The sequence below is a fragment of the Anolis sagrei genome, chromosome 4 (assembly GCF_037176765.1).
Source record: "Anolis sagrei isolate rAnoSag1 chromosome 4, rAnoSag1.mat, whole genome shotgun sequence".
Classification (NCBI taxonomy): domain Eukaryota; kingdom Metazoa; phylum Chordata; class Lepidosauria; order Squamata; family Dactyloidae; genus Anolis; species Anolis sagrei.
This window is the reverse complement of record NC_090024.1, coordinates 222,338,950-222,353,879: the sequence shown is the minus strand read 5'-3', so window position 1 is coordinate 222,353,879 and position 14,930 is coordinate 222,338,950. Positions and strand designations below refer to the sequence as shown.

At 40.0% G+C, this 14,930-nt stretch overlaps 1 long non-coding RNA gene across 2 annotated transcripts in view; it reads right to left on the bottom strand.

Annotated features, from left to right (window-relative positions):
- The window catches only part of LOC137096837 (uncharacterized), a 46,837-nt gene that overhangs the window by 9,221 nt on the left and 22,686 nt on the right, over window positions 1-14,930 (bottom strand). The gene's annotated exons all lie outside the window — the stretch shown is intronic.

The window sequence follows — 14,930 nt, the reverse complement described above, 5'->3', positions numbered from 1 at the left end:
TATGTTGTCTCTGCTAAAAACCTCCAGAGAAGGAGATTCCACCAGACTTTGAGGCAGCATGTGCCATTGTCCGAAGCAGTTTGAAAGCACACAACAACAATAATCCTAATTAACTCAGCCTGAGGGCTGAGAAGGGCAGTATACAAATGCAGTAAGTAAGTAAGTAAGTAAGTAAATAAATAAATAAATAAACTTGACTCTCTCATCAGCCAAAAGCAGGCCCACACTTCCCATTGCAAAGACAATTTCTGCTGTTCTAGAAATGTCAACCACTGGGCTCAAATTATAAAAAAGGAGATTTTGACTAAATACTAGAAAGAAATGTTTATGATGTCAACCACTGGGCTCAAATTATAAAAAAGGAGATTTTGACTAAATACTAGAAAGCAATTTCACTGTGCAGCATTGGGACAGACTGCATTGCAAGATAAACTTTTCTCCTCTGCAATTTTGCATGGCCATCTGGCTGGGACACTGAAGTGTGGATATCCTGTACTGACATGGAGATTGATCTACACCAGTGGTTCCCAACCTTTCAAGTGTTTGGGACTTGAAACTCCAAGAAACACCTGCCAGCATGTCTAATTGTCAGGAATTCTGGGAGTTGGTTCAAATGACCTTCGGGAGCCCATACAATCCATACAGTTCTTCCATCAAAAGACCCTGATCATGCCATGATATTTTAACATTTCTAGTAGTAGTAATACATAGTAGTAGTAGTAGTAGTAGTAGTAGCAGCAGCAGCAGCAGCAGTAATAATAACGTAGCACAGCGGGAGGATGGAATTACGCTGCTTTCCTAGAAGTGCAGCATAACACAGCCGAGAAGCTGCAATTGCACGATGCCAGCAATTATTAAATGTCTCCCATCATCATGATGGGAAATAGCTGCTATCCTACATAACTGGAATGTCATGGAGTAGTAGTAACAAGCATGTGCAAAATTTAGTTACAGATTATCTGGGGTCACAGCTGACTACTTGTTTTCTAAATGATGGTGAGTTAATCTGTGTATATGCCCAGTCGTTCTGTTTTTCAAGAGGCACACATTTCATATGTACAAGAAGCACACATGTATGTATGTACAGCCATGAGCATCTACCCTTCACATTCATTCCTTTCAAATGACTGTGGCCCATCACACAGAACAATACGTCCTCCCAGGCAGCTCTGGCCAAGACGTCTCTCTCTATTCCTAAAGAGAAGAGAGCGTAAGAATGTTTCAGAATCACTTCTGATAAGGTATGGAATGACGTGTTCTCTGTGATGCAGGCTTGTTGGTTTAGCATGAATCATTAACTGTGGACAAAGCATGAAAATTTGAGAGGCCTGGCTTATAGCCAAATCAAAGAAGCAGTAAATGTCAGGTTCAAAAGAACAGAATGGCTTAAGTTTGCAAAGGCAACTGGCCATTGGCATTTCGTGGAGGCCAGTGATCCAGAGATTAACCTCTCAGGGTTGTTGTAGGTTTTTCGGGCAGTATGGCCATGTTCTAGAAGCATTCTCTTCTGACGTTTCACCTGCATCTGTGGCAGGCATCCTCAGAGGTTGGAAACAGACCTCACAACCTCTGAGGATGCCTGCCACAGATGCAGGCAAAATGTTAGGAGAGAATGCTTCTAGAACATGGCTATACAGCCTGAAAAACCTACAACAACCCAGTGATTCTGGCCATGAAAGCCTTCGACAATACATTATCCTCTCTCTGCACACTTTCTCTGCTGTGAATGGCCTGCTTTCAAATCTCGAAGATGGGTGAAGGAAGGGATGGAAAATTAAATAGGATTCTGCCCAATACCCATCATATGCCACCCTCAACCAGATAGTCCCTGTTGGCTTCTTTAGAGTGCTGTCATTTTAGGAAACTTTGAATTTTATCATCCATCTTTACCTTCACATTTGGCCTCTGTATATGAGAAAGGACTGGGGGAGAGGTAACTTCTCTGCCATTTGCTGATGAGGTCATCCTAGTTTGCTGGCCAAATGCTGCACTCAGCAGTCATAAGACTTCCACTGATTAAAGCTAAAAATGCAATATGGACAAGTCACTGACCTTCCAGTAGCAGACCTGGTTTTTTGCTCTCTCTTGCTCTTTCTCTGTCACTTTTTTTGTCTCTCTCAGGCTGCATCTACACTGCCATATAAAATCCAGATTATCTGCTTTGATGATCCTCGTGGTGTCGGAGATCTGCTTGTCCCAACTAAAGGCAAAGTGACATACAGACCTATAGCTTTAGAAGGTACAACAGTGTTAATGTTGAAAGAAACAAAAATTCAAGAGAAACTGAAAGTTCCTTCCCAGTTTCCTGACCTCATCTCCCTCTCAGATACATCGTTTTAATTTGTCTTCTGCATGCCACAGTTTGGAAACATTATTCCTTAGAATACAACTATAGAATCTTCCAGCCAACATAGTTATTATTCTTTTGCAATACAATAAGACCCTCATATCTGTGGAACCGATACAAGCAGTTTCACTTACCTGTGCTGGAGAGGGGAGAGGGTGGTGGTCTCCCTAGAAAATTGCTAAATTCTCCAGGCAATTCAATGCTATACTTTCCCCAGAAATTACTTTGGTGGGCCCTGTAAATTCCCAGAGAAGATATCTCTCTAGAAATCTCTAGGATCTCTATGAAATGCTGAGACTGAAAAAGAGGTGATTCAATGCCATTTAGTTGTATCCATGATTTTACACACTTGCAGTCCCACCTGGAACATGCCCTCCATACAGGCCCATAGCCAGGATTTTGTTTCCGGGGGGGGGGGGGGGGGGGGGGGGGGGCTGAATGTTTTTCAGGTTTTTTTGGGGGGGGCTGAGTTTTGGGGGGGGGGGCTGAGTCTGAGTGAAAGAGGGTCTAGGCTAGCAAACCTTTTGTATCGTTACCCCAATACCCCCATGCATATGGGATATATTGAGTATGGTGATCAGATCATGATATGAATAAACATAACAGTTTAAATAATGCACCAGTAAGGCCTTTTCGCGAACCACCATGAGAATTTCGGGGGGGGGGGGCTCAAGCCCCCCCCCCCCCAGCTACATGCCTGCCTCCATAGATACAGGGGTGTCATTGTACCTTATATGTTTTAGGTGCTTTCAAAAATAAATGGATGTACCTACCATTTCATAGGTGGGAAATAAGCATAAATATCTTTGCTGGTCACATTTTTTGTCCCAGGGATCTCTGTGCCAACTTTCTGAGCCGTTTCAATTATATATAAACTAACAAGGCAGACAATCTCTCATTTTCTCCATAAAGCATATACCAGTATTTTCCAAGTTGTTCTGTCCATACACACATTGCTAAACTGGGGTAGCCCTGCTTGAGTGTACAGAAATATTGTGCCAGTTTATTTTCAAAGGCTTTCATGGCCAGAATCACTGGGTTGTTGTAGGTTTTTCAGGCTGTATGGCCATGTTCTAGAAGCATTCTCTTCTGACATTTTGCCTACATCTGTGGAAAGCATCCTCAGAGGTGGAACCCCTGGTGGCGCAGTGGGTTAAACCCCTGTGCCGACAGGACTGAAAACCGACAGGTCACAGGTTCGAATCCAGGGAGAGGCAGATGAGCTCCCTCTATCAGCTCCAGCTCCTCATGTGGGGACATGAGAGAAGCCTCCCAGAAGGATGATAAAACATTTATTTATTTATTTATTTACTTTATTTGTATACCGCTCTTCTCAGCCCTTAGGCGATTCAGAGCGGTCAAATCATCAAATCATCTGGGCATGCCCTGAGTAATGTCCTTGCAGATAGCCAATTCTCTCACACCAGAAGCGACTTGCAGTTTCTCAAGTCGCTCCTGACATGAAAAAAGAAAAAAAAATCCTCAGAGGTTGTGAGAATGGCCATACGGCCCGAAAAACCTACAACTCATTGTGCCAGTTGTTTGTGGGGACAGAATTCTCAGGTAGGAAAAGTCTTCAGGTTGCCCTATAAGGCTAGTTCTTAATACCCATATACTGCAGTATACTAATAATCTGTTTGCATTAGGTTGAAAGCTACATTTACACCACTGTTGTTCAAACAAACACTGTTTTCAACCCAAGTGGATTTCTCCCCACATATTTCATGGATTGTCCAGCTATTAGAGTCCCTGAACAGAAGCTACAAGTAGAAAGGAGCAACAGAAGAAAGTGGAACAAGGCAACAAAAAGCAACATAAAGGCCAAGAAGGAGAACAGAAACAATAAAAATGCAAATACAGTCAAAGTTGACTAGATATATTCCCATCCATCTGGGGCAGTGAATCAACCACAATTATCATACTTTTTCCTCTTCTGTATCAATAAATTCCACTTGAAAATATTTTTTAAAAATATATAAAAAGCAAACCTACATTTTGCTATTTTACATACAAGAGAAACCTTGTACTATGCTATTGTGTATGACAGGATGTTAACATCCATAGATTTTCATATCCATGTGAGGTTCTGGAACCAAAACCCAGAAGATACCAAGTTCCCACTGCAAGCTCAAACAGCTTCTTGCAGGCTGCTCATGAGAAGGATTTTTTTTTTTTACAATAATAATTTACTAAATGCAGAATACATGCTATAAACTGGACAGGTTGTGCTTCCACTTTCTAATATTGATTCTACTTATTGGGTTTGGGCTTGTCTCTTAAAGAACAACCCAGAAAGTCAAACTGAAAGTATCAACAGGAGGGTTCTTATGAGAATTGAACTATGTGCTACATTAAATATGTACTATGCAGCTGAGTCGTTTCCCCCCGCTTCAAAATAAGTATACATGAGCCCATTGGAACTACAGCTCACAAGTTGTAAATCATATGCAAATAAGGCTGAAGTGCTCATCCCTGCCAGGTTTATGCTTTCTTATTTTAATTTCTGCCTTTTGCATGGGGTATAAAAAGTTGCTATGCTGAGTACTTTCTAAATATTTTCCTAGTAGGCACATTTTCAATTTCAAAGCATTCATGTACTTCTAAGGGCTAATCTTCTCTCTTAATTTTTAAATGGTCGCATTTCACAATAACCCAAGGCATGTCATGAATAGCTCAGAAATGCAATTTCCCTGTCATGTGCTGTTGCTTAATTATTTTTATTACTAATTGTAGGTAGGGGTATTTTAATATAATCTCTTGAGAACTGATGAGGAAGAAGCACCTTATGCTTAAGCTAAAAAGAAAACATGCTGAATTCAGTGGCGGGGCCGGGGAGAAATACAGTTTATACACTTTATACATACTCTGGAATTTGATCAAGATAGACAGGTTCCAATCTAAAAAAGGTGTAACCTTGGTTGTTCTGCCACTAGGGAGCTGTCTAATGCAACTGAACTCAAATATTAGTGCATCGTTACATCACACACACCAAGCAAACAGTAGCTGTGTTAGTCTCTTGCAGCATATAAAGAGGTAAGGAACGGGGAGTGGGGAAAGGGAAAGAAATGTGGCAGCACCTAACCCACCTTTTATTTTTTTACATAAGCTTTTGTGGACATGAAAGCACATTTTTCATGCAATGGGTAAAACCCTTGTGCCAGCAGGTCAGTGGTTCGAATCTGGGAAGTGGGCTGAGCTCCCATCTATCAACTCTAGCTTCCCATGAGAGAGGCCTCCCACAGGAGGTTGAACATCAAACATCCACGCATCCCCTGGGCAATGTCCTTGCAGACAACCAATTCTCTCACACCAAAAGCAACTTGCAGTTTCTCAAGTTGCTCTTGACACACACATACAAACAAACAAACAAAAATAAAAAACAAAACCAAACTGAGTTTTATAATCTGTGCACATTAGTCCCAATGTAGAATGGGCCTGTGGGCAGAGGTGGCCCTAGGTAATTTTCAACTGTAAGCAAACAGTATTTTGGCGCCCCCCCCCCCAATCATTGATATATATTTTTTCTGTTCATCCTGGGAGTTCTGTGTGCCATATTTCATTCAATCCCATCACTGGTGGAGTTCAGAATGCTCTTTGATTTTAGGTGAACTACATGTCCCAGAAACTACAACTCGCATATGTCAAGGTCTATTTTCCCCCAAGAGTGCTTCAAGAGTGCTCCTGGGCAAAATCAACTATACTGTGAATGCTTACTTTGTGTAATGGGTTGAGCCACCCCTGCCTGTGGGTATTTAATTTCAAGAAAAAATAAGACTCAATGTCATCTGTACTCAAAGAAGTGGGTTTATATCCATGCAAGTTCATGTAAAAATAAGTCAGTCTGAAAGGTGCTGGCATGTTTCTTTATCCCTCCTTTTAATTACCAACCTGTGATCTGCCAGGGCTGCACAGTTTCCGAGAACTGCACAATAAAAGCCTTTCTTTGAAAAATAGCAGAAGAGCCTTGCCTTCACTTTTTCATATAAACACAATACCCAGAACATTAAAAAACCTATAGTCCTTCTGGTTATGTAAAAAATGAAAATTAAGGTGCTCATCATTATAGTTTCAATAGTCATGTCCACATAGAAAGTCCAAAACACCAGGTGGCTGTGTTGCTCCATATCAATAATCCCGATTTAGCAAATCTGAACTCTACCAAAAGCAGGTCTCTTGCAAAAATAATGCATCCCAATTTCCCATTTGTGTACAAGTCACTTCCAAACATTTGGCTTTACAACAGTCTCTGTCTCAACCACAATTTATTCCTGCTAATTGAAAAAGTCCCAGTACTTGGATCCCATTGAGTCTTTCGTCCACTGCAAAAGACAATATTCAGGGCATCATTTTGAATGTGTCATTTATGTCTTCATCATTCTGCTTATCAAGGAAGGATCCTATTGTCTGGAGTGTCATCAGGCTCTCTGCTGTAGGATTGCAATCATTCCACATTTTACAGGTTGTTGGATTCAAGTCTCAGCAACCCTGGCCAGTTTAAGCATGGTGAGGAATGCTGAGAGTCACAATCCAACAATATCTGAAGGGCTATAAGACTCAATCCCCTGCTCTGTTTGGTGGGCATTTTACCTTTGATAACAACATTGCTCTGCTACAGGCACCTTCTTCTTCTTTTAAGTGACAGTATAAAAAGTATGCTTGTTTCCGACAACTGTAGTCCTGAGGGGAGGCATCATGGTTTGGTGGCTAGGGTACTGGACTACAACTCTGGAGGCCAGAGTGCAAATCCCCACTTAAACATGGAAAGCCAATGGGTAATCTTAGGCAATTCACACTTACAGAGGAAGGCAAAAGTAAACCTCTGAGCAAATCTTGTCAAGAAAAACTCATGATAGGTTTGTCTTAGGATCACCATAATTTGGAAATGCATTGAAAAACACAACAACAAAATCCGTAAGTGTCCTGCTTTGAAACCTAGCTGCTTGGATCTCCAAAAATGAATAGGAGTCCTTCTGCTTAATTCATGCAATCTGGATTTTATGTGCCCATTGGATATCTAGAGGTATTTGCAGTTTTAGGCAAACAATCTTAAAACCATAATATAGGGACAAGATCACTTGTCCAGATAAGTTTTGTGCAACGATCCCAGAATCATATTACTGCAGGAAACAATTGCACAATAGTAACTGGTTAGTTTTTTGTGTGTGTTTTTTTTAAAAAAATACTGCGGAAAACCCACAAACATTGCAGAAACGACTAGTCACTTAATTTGGCACAACACTCTGTTTTTTTATTGTAAACATAGGAACATGGCCATAGGTATATTTATCAGAAGTAAATGCCCAGGAGATTCGGACACAGAACAATGACTTAAAACTACAGGAAAGGAGATTCCACCTGAACATTAGGAAGAAGTTCCTAATGGTGAGAGCTGTTTAGCAGTGGAACTCTCTGCCCCAGAGTATGGTGGAGGCTCCTTCTCTGGAGGCTTTTAAGCAGAGGCTGGATGGCCATCTGTTAAGGGTGCTTTGAATGTGATTTTCCTGCATCTTGGCAGCAGTTTGGACTAGATGGTCCATGAGGTCTCTTCCAACTCTATGATTTTATGATTCTAAGTAAAAAAAATAAATAGAAGGCTCATTTATGTTTCAGTGAAGATCAGTGGGAAATGAGGTGGTCTCAGTTTTTATTGTTAATTGCATTGTTAATAATTATATTTGTAATTCTATTGCAGCACACGACGGATGTGTTGAATGATAAAACAATATTATTATATTATTAAATATAAGAATTATTGACATTAATGCTTAAAATAAATGATAATATAAATTATAGTTAAGAATTTGTAAATACCTAAGCAGAGAACACACACACACACAGATTTTTGTACATGAATAAATGAATCAATGTAGATTGTTGTACATGAAGAGATAAGACATCCCCTGAAAATAAGCCCTAATGCATCCTTTGAAACCAGAATTCATATAAGGCCCAGTCTTATTTGGGGGAGGTATTGGAGATGAATACCTTTACCTGTTTAGTTTTTGTTTACTAGGATTGTTAATTGGGCAGTATACAAATTATGTAAATTAATAAATAAGAAATGTATAAGAAATCGAATTCTTTGTTCCATCTAGTAAACTGAATGAATAAATGGAACTTACATAAACATGGGTCATTATTTAGCATATCTACTCTTAATATTAACAGCTGGGTTTATGTCTACCATTTTATGATAGTAAAAAGAGAAAAGTGACCTTGTGACTCTGAAGAAGAATTTTGGATTGCTGAGATAGGGCAAATGTAGTTGGTGGGACTGCATCCATTGAAAGGAGCCAAAAAGCAAAGCAGATAGGCTCTTTCACAAATCCAGCAATATCAAAACTAGACTTGTTTAATCATTAGCAGTAACTCAAACAATCAATGAGACTTGGGTTCAAGTACTTAGCTGTTTTTCCAGGCAATTCCCAACAGTTACCATCAAGATCTGTACAGGGAGGGAATTGGTATAAAATGAGTTAGAATATATACAATAGAAGAAATACCAAGGACATTGCAGGGAAATAAGAAAAACAACAATGAGGAAGAGGAACAGGGAAAAGCCCAAATACCATCCCGCAAGCCACCTGAAGAACTTGTCTCGCAAGCCTTGAGTATTTGTTATTTCCATCAAGTCCACCTTTGGCACACATTAAAAAAAAACCTTGTTGCTAATAACAAGAAGAATGGAACGTTATGGGAGTGTTGAGAACATGTCTTTATAGCGAGGCTCCATTGAAATTGTGTGTGGCCATATATCATATCATATAGAGACAGATAACCAAGCAGAACACACACAGAGTGAGGAAGGGTATGAGCTCCAGAAGAGTGAGGGATACATTTTTAGTATTCATGTAGATACATGAAACCACAGATGATAGCTAATCCTATTATCTTCAATGGGACAAACAATGGTGGTACTGAGAAGAAAGTGAAACTGTGGGTAAGTGAAACCTCCCATATCAATTCTGTTCATATAGGGTCATACTGTACACACACACACACAGTACTGGTATATTAATGTATACATAACAAATGACTCCTGTATCCATGGGGAATACATGACATACCTTCAAATATTTAAACACGGCCATCATATCACTCATTCTTCTCTTTTCCAAGCAAAACATACCAGATCCCTAAGTTGTTCCTCGTGGGCTTGTTATCCAAGCTTTTCCCCATCCTTGTTGCCCTCCCTTGAACATGCTTCAGCTTGTCAATATCCTTTTTGAACTGTCATACTGTCATTGGTACCATTCTTTTGTTTCATTGTTTTCTTTTTCTTGTTGATTTCTTACCTAATGGGAGGAAAATTGTGTATGCCATCTGCAAGACAGTATTACCCTCCCACCCCATGTTGTGGCATGTCTAGAAACAAGCAGAGTTGAGATGCTATGGATCTAAAGCCTCACATGATTCCCCTTCAATAATCCCCCTTTTTATTTAGCTATGTCAGAGCCCTAGAATTAGAGGTAAGGACCGCACATATTATGGGGTCTGGGAGAGCATCTGAAATAATATCTTCCATTCTTTTCCTTCAGAAATGGAAATCTGTGCTGTTCTATAATTTCTAGGCACTTAGGAACCCTCTAATAGTAGACTAAAAGTGTCCATCATTAATTTTGCCTAATATTATATTTAATACAGCTCCTTATGAACATTATAGAAGCTAGTCACACTCTTAGTAGGCTTTCCCTGTTTCATTTCATATATCTTTTCTGCTAAGATAATGTTTGCTACACAATCATATATAATCTAAAACATATCTATTACAGCAGAAAGGTTGTATATGCAACATTACAGAAAATTAATTCACAGAATAATTGATTTGAAGGATTACTTGGTAAAAGCTGAAATACTGTACTCAATTCCTTGAAAGTAAGCCCCACTCAATTCAGTTGAGGTTTCAAGTCTCTGTGTGACAAGTTTTCATGCAGAAACTCCCATTAATTATACCAAGCCTCCAAACACTATGCGCCCACCAAGTCTAGGAGCTCAATTCTACACATATTTACTCATAAAAAATATTGTTTTACTCAAAGGTGGTTATTCAAACTTGGAGGAGGAAAAATCAAACCTAAAAGCCAAATAGTTGACATTCTGTATGTATAAGGAGCCTCCACAATAGTTAACCATCTGGGAATGAACAGGTGACATAGAAGAGCTGTATGACTGTAGGACAAAGATGGCTGAGACTTCTGCCCACTTCATTTTTTGCAGAGTTTTCCAGCATTTGCACATTTCTTTTTTTTATTGTAATTTTTATTAATTTTCACAAAATGTTACAGCACAACATATAAACTGTATAAACCAAATGGAAGGACATTTTAAAATTGATTATAGTGTTAAAATGCAAAAGTTATGTCTATTTTAATTCTGCAACTGCTAAAAATATGGGGTGCGCAATATTCTCTTTTACAACTTGCCACCCTCGCTCAGTAGAGCTGATAAATATTATCTTGCTTTAGTTTTCTGGGCTGTTGTGTATTTAGCATAATAAGAGACAGTATAATGCCTGATGAGTACCTTCAATTAAAGTTGTCTGTAGGTAGCAAACAAGTTGCATGAACATAATGTTGACAGGAATGACAACCAGAAGATATAAGGTAGCTCCCTCTTGTCATAGATTCTGGGTGGTGCTAATAAAGGCTAGTAAGTGACAAAGTTCTTTAATTTGATAAGGGCTTTGTCTTGTTTTTCAAACAAAAGTACTAGAACCTCCTTTGGATTTTGCACTTTGCACAGTAGCATTTATTTGGCTGACTCTGAGCAGGTGAAAATAAATGAAGAAATAAATTAAAAGTACAGGAACATCAAAAGGAGCAGAAGGACAAGAAACAATAGTTGTGATTATCAATCGATAATGCATTGTCGAAGGCCTTTATTGTTAGAATCACTGGGTTGTTCTGAGTTTTCCGGGCTGTATTCTCTCCTGACATTTCGCTGCAGCTATGGCAGGCATCCTCAAAGGTTGTGAGGTCTCACAACCTCTGAGGATGCCTGGCATAGATGCAGGAGAACTGTCAGGAGAGAATGCTTCTGGAACATGACCATACAGCCCGGAAAACTCAGAATAACCTATCAATGGATAGTTCTGAGTCAGTGTTCAAGATTGGGGCTAACTGGACTTAAGAGTGCTAAAAAATCCCAACTCTCAGAATCCTCCAGCCAGCAATAGCTATGCCCATAGACATGACAGTTGTGTGGTCCTGGAAGTTGTGATCTAAACATGTAACGTTTCTACGTTTGACAGCTAGTCTGACAGACCTTTGAAGAAACAGGAATATGACGAATAGTGTATTGCTTTCCAGATCTCAACAATCTCTGGGCCTAGGTTTTGTTTGATTGTGGGTTTTATGTTCTAGAGAACTAAAGTTGCCACTTGAGTTCCACTTTCTTTCTCTTGCAGGGTAGCAGCCCCGGTGGTGCAGTGGGTTAAACCCTTGTGCTGGCAGGACTGAAGACCGACAGGTTGCAGGTTCGAATCTGGGGAGAGCGCAGATTAGTTCTCTCTGTCAGCTCCAGCTACCCATGTGAGGACATGAGAGAAGCAACCCACAAGGATGGTAAAACATCAAAACATGTCCTTGCAGATGGCCAATTATTTCACACAAGAAGTGACTTGCAGTTTCTCAAATTGCTCCTGACATGAAAAAAGTCACTATCCCTCTGAACAGCTGTTGTTCTAATGGCACACTTCATTGATAAAATCCATAAAATATCCATAAAGCCTTCCCTCATCATTTGATGCCTTGCTTTCTGACAATTTGTTCTTTCAATGCTTAAAGGGAACATCTGTTATTTTGATAAAGGGTCCACTCCTTCATCGGTTTTCCTTGCCTTCAAAGCTCACTTTGGACTGCTTGCATGCACATGCACAGTCACGGAGGGAAGGGAAGGGAGGAGTGGTCTCCTCCTTGAATCATTTTTGAATGCATTCAAAAACTCTTTTAATTTTATCACACAGTGCGTTATTTATATTTTTTCAGTTGCCAAAATATATTGCAAGTTAACATTATTTGGGTTCCAGATTTCAACTGATTCTGCTTTCTGACAGCACTCCGGTGCCTTACCCATTATATAAGGAGGGCTTCCTGTGTTTTTTTTCCCCAGTCTACTAAAAAACAATCCCCTTGTTTGACTAGCTTTTTTATGATCAATCAAGTTTCAGGAGAGTGATGTTTTTGATGGGTAATGGTGATTCTTCTGGGATTTCCCTATGCTTGTCAATTTAGAATGGCAGTGAATACATGCAACTAACATAAAACAATAGAATCTCTCTGCTCTATTCAACAGTAATACACTGTCTCGAAGTGTGGTGGAATCTCTTTCTCTGGAGGTTTTAAAAAAGATGCTGGATAGCCTCCATTCAGGAGTATTTTGCATGTTCCTACATGCAGGGTTTTTGGCAGCATGGTCCTTGTGGTCCCTTCCAACTCTATAATTCTAAGTCAGTATTGGGTGACTTTTGTGGATTCTTGGCATGCTCAACTAGTTTGGTGAACTCATCACATTCTGAAAAAAAGATTCAAATCATGATTATATGATTTCATGGATATGCACAAATGACTTTTGTTTAAATTGGATTGGTGTCTGGAGGTAACAAACAATTCTTTTTTTTTCTTGGAGAGAAACAAAAGTAACCCAAATCCTTCTGTGAGGAAATCATAATACTGTAAATAAGACTAAAGGCAGTTGGGACAGTAATAGTAGTAGTAGAACTGACATTTGCCATATCTTCCAACTGTCCTTTGTTTTCAGTTTACTACAAATGATGTAAATTGAGTTCAAACTGGAATAGGGGAAAGAGGAAAGGAGAGTGAAATCTTTTCCTTTCCAGCAGGCTCAATCAAAAGCAAACTGCTGCAGGCTCTCCTAACTTAAGAGAACTTTTGCTCTCTTGGCCACACTCTGATGTTGCTTGACCACCCATCTGTTAAATTCCTTTGGTAGGGGGTACACATTTGCACTTGGTATTTTCAGCCAATTGTCACCATTTCCGATCCCCCCTCCCCCGCCAAGAACCCCCTATTAACTTTCCATTCCCTTGGATTGTTATACCACTGGGCAACTGTTTCTAGTTGCCATTTTAATTTTTCACAGAGCATTGAATTAATAGCAGCTCTATTCATTTAATTGACACTACAGTGCTTGCTGCTGTAAGGATGTGAGACCTTACTAAGTCTGTGGGGAATCACAAACACACGCCATCCCCAAACGTAGAACCAGTCTTTGGTAGAAGCAGAAGTGCTACTTTTCATTCATATTGCTCCATCCCAAATTGCCATTAATTACTTGAGATGGAAGCCTAATGGAAAATATCGATTCAACTTTTATTGTCTAGTGAAGTCATTACAAAATGTCTTGCACTGTAATGGGGGAGAAAAGTGACTTAAGTAGATCAAATTGGCAGGGACAGTCTCAATATTATTTTGTCCCACCTTTCAACTACTTTGAAATGTCCTGATCTTTCTCTCTTCGTTCCACGTTCCCCCCTTGCTCTCGGTTTACTTCAACTACTTCACATGAGTTCACTATGCGAAAAGAGTCAGCTCAGCCAGGTGAAAAGAGATCATAAGGTGGTGGAACATTGCTCTTCCCAGTAGGCTTAGGCAAAAACTGCAGCCTCTCCTAGCTTGTAAATTTATTCACATTAATAACATTTGCCATTTTGAACAGACTGATGTTGCTTGGCTTCACATGTCCAGGTTTTCACCTGTGAAATATTGGAGAGTATGAGAGCTGTGCAGATAACTCTGCCATCACCTACTGAAAGATCCCCTACCCGAGAATATGTAATAAGTAACTTTTTCTCTCTGCAAGACAATGAAAGTGGGTGTTACTGAGAAAGTCAAAGATGTTCTCCGATTGAGGGGCTCAGGGAGAAGCTTGCAAGATGCAGATTCTGTGGGTGCATCCAGGAATATAAATTTTCATAAGTAGGAGTGCTGTGATGCTCTAAGGAAATTTCCCTCCTCACCTTCCTCCACCTCCACTCCTCCTCTTTCCTGGAAGAGCACACAATGAAGTACCCTATAAATCAGATCTGCAGGAGGCACTGAAACAACACATCTCTTGGCACTGGAACTTGGATCAACTTTATGTTTACCATGAACATAAGAATAGTTGTTAACTGCCATCAAGTTCGACTTACGATGACCTAATAAACGAGAGAGCAAGCCATGTATAAATATGTGAGGGGAAGTTATAGGGAGGAGGGAGCAAGCTTGTTTTCCACTGCCCAGTGGGTACTAGTATGCGGAACAATGGCTGCAAATTACAGAAAAGGAGATTCCACCTGAACATTAGAAATAACTGCCTAACTGTGAAAGCTGTTCAGCTGTGGAACTCTCTGCCCTGGAGTGTGGTGGAGGCTCCTTCTTTGGAGGCTTTTAAACAGAGGCTGGATAGCCATCTGTCAGGGGTGCTTTGAATGTGATTTCCCTGCTTCTTAGCAGGGGGTTAGACTGGATGGCCCACGAGGTCTCTTCCAACTCAATGTTTCTATGATTGTATGATTCATCCTGTCATCAACGGCCCTGCTCAGGTCTTGCAGATTAATGGACGTGGCTTCTTTTCCTATTGT